Source organism: Acomys minous (assembly GCF_964271855.1).
Source record: "Acomys minous genome assembly, chromosome: 3".
Classification (NCBI taxonomy): Eukaryota; Metazoa; Chordata; class Mammalia; order Rodentia; family Muridae; genus Acomys; species Acomys minous.
In genome coordinates, this window is record NC_140485.1 from 138,960,665 (window position 1) to 138,973,238 (window position 12,574).

At 47.9% G+C, this 12,574-nt stretch overlaps 1 protein-coding gene across 2 annotated transcripts in view; it reads right to left on the minus strand.

Moving 5' to 3' along the window:
* The window catches only part of AGPAT4 (1-acylglycerol-3-phosphate O-acyltransferase 4), a 97,417-nt gene that overhangs the window by 21,143 nt on the left and 63,700 nt on the right, over nucleotides 1-12,574 (minus strand). The gene's annotated exons all lie outside the window — the stretch shown is intronic.

Consider the following 12,574-nt stretch of genomic DNA (forward strand, 5'->3'; position numbering starts at 1 on the left):
TTGGGAAGGCCACTGCGTCTGAGGCTGCCAGGGAAAGAGAATGTCACTGCCCCCCACTGACCTCCACGCTATACCTTTGATCATTACCAAATGACCACAAGCATGTCTCTGTGCCATGAGGCTGAGTCACTGAGGTTGGGGACCTGCTGTCTTCAAGTCCGCTAAACAGAAAAGGGAGACTAAACATACTCTACTGAAACGACCCAGACATTTCTCCTCTGCTCACTTCGTGAGTTTGGCATTCCGAATGACACCAACAGCCATCAGGTCCCCTTGACTATTTAACAGTCTCTCTGGGCCTTTGTCCTATTTAAATGCAGGTCAAACACCAGACTCTACAGCAGCTGTAGACAAAGGGACCAGCTGACACATTCCCATGGGTTTGTGGGTAGGATGGAGTCCTACACGTGGGTTAGGCTTGTAGCCATTCTGGAAACAGGAGTCAGGCATGGGACAATGTCAGGTGGGTCACATACAGGTGAGAGGCCATCCTAGTTCACTGTCTTCATAGTCTCAGGGCTGGCTCTTCCGAGACCTCCTGACTAGACACTATGTGACTCACCCACTGTCCTTCCAATCACTCTCATTTGAGGAGACTACAGGCAGAGTTTCTTGATACTTCCAGCACTCAGAAGCTGCTTGTGCTGGAAAACACAGCCTCACAAGGCAACTAAAAGCAAGATAAAAGCCTGGAACCTGTGCCTTCACTCTGTGTCTGCCTGCCTTGACTTAAATCCTTGGTACAGACTTACCCAACTCTGCCCATCATGAAGGAGTGTCTGTCTAAATACAGTGGTACCTCAACTATCTCCTCCCCTCAAGCACGAAGGCATAGATAAGACTGATGTGTCAATATCCTGGGCAGCACGCCTCTCTCAAAGTGCCTGAAAGTGTGCAGCCAGTGACTAACCCTAGAGACACCATAGATTCCAGGAACACAGAGACCTTTTTTTTTTTTTTTTTTTTTTTTTTTTGCCTCCGCCTCATGGGATTAAAGGCATGTGCCGCCACACCCCAGCCTTACAGATCACTCCATGACCTCAAGCAGGGGCAATCATTTCAGGGGAGTGAGATTGTCCCTTCAACCTATAAGACCTCTCCAGGTCCACCTTGTAGAACCGGCTGAGATACTGAGCCACAGGACCACTGTCTGATCCAGGTTCCTTAATTGTAGCTCCTGCACAATTCCTCCTCATTGAATCCTATAGCTCAGGCTAGTGATGGTGCTGAAACAATGATGTCACGCTAGTGCTAGGGTTGAAATGATGCTGACAAGCCTTTTCTACCATTTCAACAGTTTGTTTTCTCCAAGGCAAGACTAACCCTGAGATGTTTGGGCTTTCAGAGTTGTGTGTCTAGAACCTGGGTTATTATTATACAAGGCAAGAATCTGTCTGTCCATAAAGGAACCTGGGTCCCATCTCCCTTTCTGTTCCTCCTCCTAGGTTAATGCTCTTCCATGTCCACCCCTCAGTCTGTGGCCTGAATCCCTCCACTGAAGCACTGCCCCAGGGCAGGGATGCACTGTGTTCTGCAGCAGCCCCGTGGATGGCCACAGCCTGGTGATCTTTATCAAGAGCCTCCAGGCAGCCTTGAGCCTCACTGGCCACATGCACAAGCTGTGGGACATCCATCCCAGTCAGCTGCCTGTAACTGTGCGTCCACCCGAGGTAGCAGCCCTCCCAGGTTGCTGGCAAACAAGGCACACACCTTGTTTTGAGTTTCCTACATCCATCCATGAGCCACTTTCTCTTCGATTTGGAGTAAATCCTACAGAGGGAGGTCAGCACTTGTGAAGTCAGAGGATGGGGGAAGGTGTGCCCTGAGTGGGAGAGATAGGGAGTCGTTCCAGGCCTCTTAGTAGACAGCAGCAATTCTCAAAGCCTGTCTCTCACTTCTCATGTTTCAGTTTGCCCGATGCTGCCCACGTCAGTTTTCTTCAGGCTGTTTCCTGGAGTGACAGCTGCCCCTACTCAGAACAGCTGCACCCAATGTCCAGCCCTGGCCTCGGTTCCTAGCTGCTATGTATTCTTCAAATTCCTGGAGTGGTCCTTGGGAACTTGATTCCAGGATAGGGTGTGTTTACAGGAAGTGACATCATTGGGAAAAAAAGTCCCCAAACTGCCTTTGAGAACTAACTGAAGGATGAAACCTTTAAACTCTGACTAAAGATGTCTGGCCTGCTTACGAACTTGGTTTTGTTCTGTTTGCTCTTGTGTTGTTCAGCGTAGAGGAATTATGGATAGGGAAAAGAGACCAAGAAAAACCTGAAGGAGAGAAGGGAGGCAGGCATCACCCCCTAGAAGAGCCTTTTTGTAACTAATGATATTGAATCACAGAGGGGGGCAACTCTGGCTCACAACCCCAGACCAGGCCTGAACCCAGGTAGGGCCCCTAGAGCCCAGTGTGAACCTCTGAGACCCTGAACATCTCAAAGTCATGACTGTATAAAGGAGACTTGAGAGGAGGACCACAGGCAAGGAGGGACCCCATCTTGACCTTGGGCAGACCTGTGCTCAGCTTCTCTACCACATAAAGATGAAAATGCATAACCCACAGGCTCACTCTCTGCTAATGTCCTCAAAGTATTCGCATCTGCCTGCCACCCAGGGCTTTCTCCGTGGTACTGTTATCATGGATGACAACCATGAACCCAAAGTCAATAAGCAGCAGAGAAGAACGTGGGCCCTGTGGCCGTGGCTGTGGCTACACTTATGGTCAGCACTCTGTAAGACCAACTGACTTTGAATCACTAAGCAAAGCCTTAGTGGTTGTAGAGAGCTGGCAGGTACAGAGTCAAATTCTCCTGGCCTATATTTAACTCCTTTGATAATGATTTATTACTGCCCTCCCTCCTCAGTAGGTGGCTATCAGATAAAATCCTTTTGGGAATGTGAAAACAGACCCTTGGCCTTCACTAACTCAGAGGCTAAAGATGTCATCAGATAGTGGGAAGCCTATGGGAGAGGTTCCTCCCCCCTGCTGTTTCCAACTCACCTGAGGTTTCCACCAGTGCATTCTAAAGTATCTTGATCTATGATTGGGGGGAGGGGTTGTTATGTTGTTCTTTCATGAAACCATTACTGATTTGGAGCATGGTGTATGGAGTAACCTAGATCTGTGTTCTATAGGCTCCAGAATTATTATATATAAATATATATATAATACATATGTATATATGTAACATACATATGTATATATGTATGTATATATAATAAACATATATATTTGAGATAAGAACTGTGTATTTACACTAACACACTTAAAATAGTAAAACTTTTCTGTATCTTCCTCTCCTTGATCATTTTCTGTCCCTTTGGGAACAACGTCACCCCATTACAAACACTTGATACATCAGGACACACCGAGTCTGGGGAGATTTAGGAACACAGAAAATGATTCAACAACAGAGAGCTCAGAGTGGGAGATTTCGGAGCAGGAAACTGGATCACCCACAGAGCAAGCACCTAGCTTCCTCCATGGCCTTCTCCCAATGGCCACCTTCCTTTTAGTCACCAAGCATCTTGCCTCAGTTTCCCCTGGTGGTCCAGGCACCTGAGAGGGAAATGTAGACACTCAGGGACCCCAGGGTGGGTCTGAGAATGTCACTGACACCACTCTGCTCCCTGTCTGGTGATACAGAAATGTAGTCATGCGGAGTAGGGGTGTGGGGGGGGAATAGGTATTGCTGAATTAACTAAAACTATCAGAGAATACAATAACTGCAAGTTCCTGGTAAATACAGTCTCTGCCAGGAGGACCTGGCATCCCTGAGGCCCAAGGTTCAAATGAGGTTCCTGGGAAATATGGGCCTGTGGGGATCCTGGGAGGGGGTTGGTGGTAGTCAGGCTTGGTTGAGAAGATGGAAATGAGAAATGGAAAGATGTGGGGCAGGGTGCCTGGGGCACTTCAGATGGTGGAAAAGCCCCAATTCCAGTCTTCTGGAGCTGTCTGGGGACTGCAAAATGCAAGTGTGAGAGACCTGTGGTTTTATACAGAGCAGGGGTTCCCAACCTTCCTAACGCTGGGACTCTTTAATACTGTTCTTCATGTTGTGGCGACCTCCAACCATAAAATTATTTCATTATTATTTCATAACTGCAATTTGGCTTCTGTTGTGAATTGTAACATAAATATCTGGATATGCAGGATAGCTGATATGCAATCCCCGTGATAGGATGGCTTGAACCTCCAAAGGGGTCGAGACCCACAGGTTGAGAAGCACTGATACCTGGTGCCTGCAGGTGACATCTCAGATGGGAGAACCCAGGCTGGCGTTGGCAGTGCCAAGACATACAGAAGTACTGCACTTGCTCCTGCCCCACTCCCAGCGCTCACCCAGGACAGCCTTTCGGGGTGAGCACACCCAAGCCTCTGGCAGAGACTTTCTGTTTGCTCAGGATGCGCTAACTGGATTTGTGTTTTGATTTCAGGTTGCGGCAGGGCTTAGGGCCAGCGTGGAATCTGTGAACTGGCTCTGCTTGACCATGGCGAGACTCAGGAGGGGCAGGAAGACACACAGACACACCTGTCTTGTCTCTAGCACTGGCACAAAATGTCATAGTCCTGCACCAGGGTCTTCCTACATGTGATTTTGTATTTCGGAGGATTTTGAGGAAGAGAGGTTTAATTTCTAGCCTAAATTACCATCAGTTAAAAGTTATAAAAGGGCCTGAAATATATAATTACATGTACTTATTATAATAATTCCATAACCACGGATAAGATGAAATACATAAAGTTAAATCCAGGTGAACACAGGGAGTGTGTGTGTGTGTGTGTGTGTGTGTGTGTGTGTGTGTGCACGCAAACGTGCATGTCATGGGTTCATTGCTCTTTATGCGTGTACACACACATACACATATATAATTTGTCAGAATAACAAAGTTAGAGCAACCAAGGTATCACTTCTACTTAAGACTTAGGAAAGCAATGAGCCCACAACACCTGCATTATCTGAGCTCCCCATCTGGGATCCCAGACCCCCACCACTTCTCTGGGAGCAGCAAGAAGAGAGACTAAGAGGAATCACACACTGCAAAATGCAGATCGAGACCCTTCCCAGACCACCACCCTTTACATTTCTAAAGGAGATAAGAATTAAAGTGTGATTATAAAGTTTGCATCTCGGTGACCATAAATTTGAAGCCTTTAATGGTCTAAGGCTCCCTAGGTAACTCTGAGGAAGAAGCCAGCACAGCTAGGCTTCGGTGTCCTGCTGTCTGATGTGGAGCTGGTATAGCATCCATCTTCCGGGCTGCGGGAGGGCGCTAATGCCAGCACAGGGTATGGGACAAGGCACAGGCAGAGGCCTCCCCTCTTTCTATCCTAAGAAGAGGGTGTGGGGGCCTACTTTAGCCAGGGTATTTTCTGTCAGGCCCTTGGGCTGTCTTGTAGAGAAAAGGCAGACGACCTTTAGGCTTCTGGTCTGTTCTACAGAACCAAAGCCGCTGACACCCAAGTCAACTAAACAGCAGGTTGTGATGTCCCTGCCGCAGAGGTGTGAGCCACAGTGGGGGGCCCCATCGCCACCCACATCCCCACGCTTCCAGCATCTCCAAAGATTCATAAAAGGGGAGAAAGGAAGGAATTTGGGGTTCATGTATGAGAACCTCCCACACACTCCTTCCCCAGGAACACCTCAGCGACCCTTAGAGGATGCCATGGATGAAGTGGCTTTTCAGTCCCTCCTCTAAGGGACAACCTGGCTTCTGAAGCACATGATTTCACTCAGCTCCCTCCCAGGGATCTGCAAGTACCCTGGTCCAAACCACTCCACAGAGAGGTCGGTCCAAGCCCTCTCTTTATGCCCCAAATCTCATGCGCCTTAAGTCAGGGCTCAAATGCCCTCTGGTGAGCTACTCCAGGCTACAGTCCTGAAGAACCCTTGACTCCCCAAATGTCCTCGCCTGTGCTGTCTCATTAGCTATGGGAAGTGCACAGTGCCTTGACACCCTGGCGTTGCAGAAATTCTGGGTGACTTAAGTCAAATAGGCTTCTGAGGGTTCTGCAGACTGGATGCTAAAACCTTGATCATCCCTCGGGAAGGCTGAAGGCACAGTCATGTTCTGAGGTATTCATCCCGCTCCTGCCCTCCACACACTCGGGTGTGATGCCATGATAACCCTCTTTAGCAGCAGGCCAGAATGATCTGCCACTGGGGATGTGAAACTGCAGGCCACAGGGCGCATGTGTCCAAGAACAGTCATGAATGAGTCCAGTGCAAAATCAACTTACTTAAAATATTGAGTTGGGTTCTTTTTTTCCCCTCGATTTTTTTGTTTGCATAGTGTTTTGAGTGTGAACTGTGTAGGTGACAATATCACATCCTGTAAAAAGGTTGGACATGCTGTCAGAAGGCAAAAGCCATTCCCTGTATCCTTTAGAGAAGTGGCATATACTTTCTGAAGTCGGGGTTCGCAGAGACAGAAGTAGACTTCCAATACTGTTTCCACCACTGCACCTGGAGACAGGGGCCCCCTACAGTCTGGGTGTGTCCTGGTAACCAAGGACTCTCATGTTGCAGGTTTGGTCCTCTGTGTGGTGGTACTAAGGCAGTGACATCTTCAAGATATGACCTTATGGGCGAGGGTGGCAAAGCTGACCCCTCCCATTCACACAAAGCCCTGCTCTTGAGATGCCGTCATCATCAGGAGGGCCCCACGAGCATGGAGCTGATACCAGTACTTTCGCCTTGAAGCTTTAGAAACGTGGGCTCAGTAAACCTTTTTTTCTTTATGAGTTGCTAACTTCATCATAAGCAGTGAAAGGGGGTTCATAGGAGGGAGATGGTGTTCTCATCAAAGTTAAGAAAGGAACAGCATGGGCCAGGCATTGTAAGGGACAGACACACACACACACACAAACACATGCACACTCACACCCCCACACACACCCCCACACGTGCACACACACACACAAACACATGCACACCATGAAGGGTTTCCTGACAAGGTTTAGATAGCAATTTAATGAAAGAAATGAGTGCATTTGTAGAAAGACTGCATAGATGGAAAGGCTGCTGGAGTGTGGCAGCCTGCTCACAATTGGAGGGGGAGACCCATGGAACACGCCGAGTGGTCATTGGCACAGCGAGCCACCTCTGCCACTCGTCCTGGTCTCCCTAAAGCACATCCCACTCCCTTGGCCAAAATTCCAAGTTTCTCTACTCAGCATCCAGAACGTGGTTGGAGTTTTTAACTGTGGTTTAGACTCCAGGACAAATACATGCTGATCCACCCACCTCAGTATCTGCTGAGAAATGACTTACCTGGCCTCCCATCTTCAAACCTCAGTTATTTCGTAAGATTGCTCAGTGTGAGCCATTCAAGGAAGGCTAAAAAGGCAAGCACATTCTAAACCCGCCAGCTGTACAAGTGGCCTAACTTGCATGAAGCCCTGGATTTGGTCCCCAGCACTACATATAAATCCAGGTGTGGGGAGGCAGGATGATCAGAAATTCAAGGTCATCCTTGACTGCTTAGAAAGTTGGAGGCCCGGTATTCAAAAAGGAAACAATTTTTAGACTAAAAAAATAACCCCCTAAAGTACCCAAGAAACTCCATTCACCGCCCTGTTCTCTCTTGCATTGTTCTACAAGCAATCATGTGACGCGTTTCTGCTCCAGTTCACTTATGGCCAACCCTAGAGTCCCCTGCTCCTATACTCACGGCTCTTGGTACCCACTGCTCACCACCCAGCTCTGTCCACACCTCTCCTATATCGACTGCTTGCCACGGTCCCGTCCACCCTCACTGTAGCCCTCACTGTCTCCAGGTGACCCCAGTCTCTCTGTCTCCAGTGTTACCGGGCTCTCTTCCCCTGCTGCTACTTGAATCCCATCTCATGCTTCCTCTGGCTCCTCACAATAGTGGCCAGGCACAGTGCAAACTCCTCAGCCACTGCGTGTCACAGCTAGGGCCGTTCCTGGGTTCACACTGAATTTCTTGGCTCTGAAAGACAACTTCCTGGCTGTAGCCGAAATACTCAGAAAAAGAGACGTTACCAAGGTCCAGGGTCACATCAAGAGTCATACATGATGCAGGCTCATGACCCCAGAACCCGGGAGATGGAGACTGGAGGGTAAGGAGTTCAAGACTATCCCTGACCATGTAGTCAGTTCAGGGTAAGCCTAGACTACAAGATAGCCTTTAAAATTTTTTTAAATCAACTAAAGAACCAGATAGGTTGGTGTGCATTGAGGCAGGTGGATAGCGAGTTTAAAGGCGGCCTGAGCTAAAGATGGAGACCTTCTATTCAGACAAATCAAATCATCATCAACAACAAAACTAAAAATGATTCTGTCCTAAAGCCATTAAAGACTATTCTAAAAACATCAGAAATGACCAGTTTTGCTGAGTATGGTGGCTCTCACGCGTAATCCCAGTACTTAAGAAGGCTGAGGCAGGGGGTTGCCATGAATTTGAGCTCAGCCTGGGCTGTAGTGAGACCCTGTCTCAAAGCAGCAACAAAAATAAGTTGCTAATCTTTCAATTAAAAAAAATTACATGACTAAGTGTTTTGTCTGTGTGTATGTTTGTGCACCGTGTGTGTTCCTGGAGCCTGTGGAGGCCAGAAGGGGGTGCCAGATCCCCTGGAGTCACAGAAGGCTGGGAGCTACCATGTGGGCACTGGGAATCAAACCCAGATCCTCTGAAAGAACAGTAAATGCTCTTAACCTCTGAGCCATCTCTCCCACTGCACCAAGAATCATTTAAGGAATGTTTAAACTAAATGTTAGATCTACACCTGAAATAACTTTTTAATTTTCATTGTTTTGTTTCCCCTCCTTTCTTCACATTGGAATAAAACAAGGCTTATTTTCAAAATACAGATTTATTACTCACAGAGAAATAGGAATATTACGTACACTAAAACCAACTTTATCTGAATTTTGAAAGGGATAAAGAAGATGCTGAAATGTACACAATTACCAAACTGGTTAGGAGAGAAATGCAAAGAGCGTGCGTTCTCTTTACATAGTTCCAAAAGTATACAGAAACTGTTTTTAAAAGGAGAGATGGCTCAGAGGTTAAGAGCACTGGCACTTCTTCTGAAGGTCCTGAGTTCAATTCCCAGCAACCTCATGGTGGCTCACAACCATCTATAATGAGACCTGTTGCCCTCTTCTGGCCTGCAGGCACACATGCAGGCAGAATACTGTATAAATAATAAATAATTAATTAAATCCTTTTTTAAAAAGTATCATTTCTTCACAAGACACATCTTTCCTTAGGCTGGGGCCTCGGGATATCCAATTCTGTCTCTTTTGGAACACATGCCCTTTAATAGACACCGGAAGGACCAGCAAAGTGGCTAAGTGGGTGCTTGTCACCAAGCCTGACAACATGAAGTCCAACCCTGGGACTCACATGGTAGAAGGCAGGGATTGACCTCCACAAACTGTCCTCTGACCGACACACATGCAGGACATGAACACACCCAAATACACAAACAAATAAAACACACTTGCAAGTAAACAAGTACAATACAAATGTTAGCTATGAAGAAAAAAGTATAAATCATATGTTCTCCAGCCAGACTGGGAACTAGTGAAGTTTCCCTACAGTTCTGAGGTCCTCTCTCCACCCACCCCCACATCTATGGGCTCCTCCCCTAACACAGCTCTGGAGTCCTCCCCTCACACAGCCCTGAGATGCCCCTCCCCTCAGCTCTGGAGTCCTCCCCTCACACAGCCCTGAGATGCCCCTCCCCCCAGCTCTGGAGTCCTCCCCTCACACAGCCCTGAGATGCCCCTCCTCCCCAGCTCTGGAGTCCTCTCCTTACAGCCCTGAAGTTCACCCCACAGCAGCTCTCCAGTCCTTCCCTCACACAGCCCGGAAGTCCTCCCCTCACCAACTCAGGGGTCCTCCCCTCCCCCAATACCTGCTTTTGCCAGTGAAACCTTTTACTTTGGTGAAATTCTGTCCCTGCTGAGGTCACTGGGTAAAACCCAAGATATGCAGCTAAGTTTTAATTTCCCACAAACGGTACATCATTTGCTCACATAAGCATAGCTATGTACCATCAAACAGAAGACATATTTGTAATAAATTATGAGCTATGCACCACTGGACCAAATACTAAAACATTCTTCATTGTTTGCCTGACATTCAAATGTGGCTGGTGCCCTGGATTTCTATTTGTTAAGTCCTTATCGTCCCAGCAGTATCCATGGCAACAAGCCCTGATGCAACTCAAGGCTACAGCTTGGGAGGATGGGGAAGTAACCCCTCAGGGTGAGCAGCCTCCAACAGGGGAACAGGGCTTGCATAGGCCACTAGCACCTGGCCAGATGGATATCCATGCCTGAAATTACACATGAGGTTTTCCTATGGTTCTGGGAAACACACCAACTGTCCTGAGCTGCTGAGACCCCAAAGCATCCGCCCACTGAGCCTCCAGGCCTCTTCCTCTGCTGGCCTCACACGTGAAGGCAGGACGCATGTTTCTCAGAACATTAACAACTCTGAGCAGTTAAGTCTGTACTTTAGTTACACCCCATCTTTTCAAGGGGCCCTGAGAACCAATATCCCCAGTGTTTAGTCAGAAGTGCCAGTGAACTTTTGAGTGACTGCCTAAAAACTCTTATTGCTTGGCAGCCCTGGGGACACCCGGAGTCAAGATGTAGACTTGGTCATCTCATCTGGCTTTTGGTGTGGACCACCACCAAAGTGTTGAATCTAAGGTTGTAGGAGCTCAGACACACAGGGTTAGTACAGCAGTGACACTGGAGGAGGCAGTCATACAGCTAGAGTGACAACCAGGACCCAGGCAAAGGCACTGATAGGATGAAAGGACAAGGTAGAGATGAGGAGTCAAGGGAACAGGGCAAAGGCTCTGGCTCGCACACTGTAGACAGCAGAGAAGGCTTAGGTCACACAGGGACTCATAGCCTGTCAGGGTTCATGTTCCTCTAATAGAGAAAGAAACAGGCTGACCAGGCGAGTGGCTTGTCACAGGCCACTGAAACCAAAGACTTCTGTGATCTGTGCCCTTCTCACTCAGTAGATCTGGGTGGCAAGGGTCCACAGCCAGGGCGGTGCACCCACCCTCTGCACTCTGTGTCCAATTCTATGCCAACTCACGTTCGTGCCTCCTGCTCTGCTTTGTCCCACCCATTGCCTGGACTCCGAGGCATCGTGGCAACAGGTAGTAAGAACGCATTCCTTGCCTCATGGAGGCCCTCCGCTTTTCCCTAAGGAATTTCCCACAGTCAAGTCCTCTCTCTAACTTCCCTTACCGCCCAACAGTGCTAAAACTAAAACAGTTTAATTGGGATGTAAACACCACTACAGAAGGCACACCGAATGCCAGGTTAGGGCAACCAGGCCAATCTACCTGGCCTCTTTAAGTAGGATAAAGAAAAGGAGCCAACATCTTGGATGCTCCCTGAAGCTCTAGAGGAAGGAAAAAAGCGAGTCAGTTGAGGCTGTCCCAGCCCTGGAGACATCGATTGAATAATCAGGTTAAAGACACAATCAAGATTAAGTTACAGTTGTGTGGCTTTTGTAGACTGATTGTTTTTTTCTTTTTGTTTTCTTTTCTTTCTTTTTCTTTTTTCTTTTCTTTTCTTTTTTTTTTTTTTTCAAAACATGGTTTCTCTGTGTAGCCTTGGCTGTCCCTGGACTCACTTTGTAGACCAGGCTGGCCTCGAACTCACAGTGATCCACCTGCCTCTGCCTCCCAAGTGCTAGGATTAAAGGCGTGCCCCACCACACCTGGCCTGATTCTTAAAGTGTCAGCGACAATGATTTTGTCAGCGGTAGACTGTGTGAGCCAGAAGACCGCCCCCAGATGCCACATGGGTAAATTCTTAGCTGCTGGATGGAGCTCCCAAGGCTGCAGAAGGAAGCCACAGGTCGCTGTTGCCTGGAGCTTTCCCAGCGGAGAATGGACAAATTAATTGTTCTTTATTCTTCTATTCTTTCCCTCCTCTCCTTCCATGTAGCCCAGACTCTGACCTCCCTACATAGCTGAGGATTATCGTGAGCTTCTAACGCTACTGCATACAGTATACATAGGAATAAGTATAAACAGGCGCTATTAGCATATATAGGCACCCACCACTATGCCTAGATTATGTGGTACTGGGGACTGAACCCAGGGCCTTGTACATGCTGGGCAGGCACTCTGCCGACTGAGCTACACATCTAGAAACCATTATTTTTTTTTCAGTGGTTCCTTCATCAACTGATTCGCATCTCTCTCCTGATTAGGGTCAGAGCTAGAGTGCTGGGGGGCACACTGATGGGGTTAGATTTTATCAGGTCCAAGTTGCACATCCTCCACTTTCCTCACATGTCAGAGGCTCAGCGACATCACCTGTCACTGTTTGGGAAGATGTCCGTTGTCTTCTGCCTCCATTTAATATCTGCCTTTGTGATTCTGGTGTTCTGCGATTTCACTGCAGTGTGTCTTGGTGTGACTGTCTTTTCTCACAGATGTCACTTAGTTTCTTGAACATTTGGATTCATTCGTTTATCAGTACTGGAAAATTCTTAGCCTTTGCCTCTTCTTTTCCTCCAGCTCCCTTTAGAAAGACCCAGCTTCTACCTTCTTCCTGCTGACATTT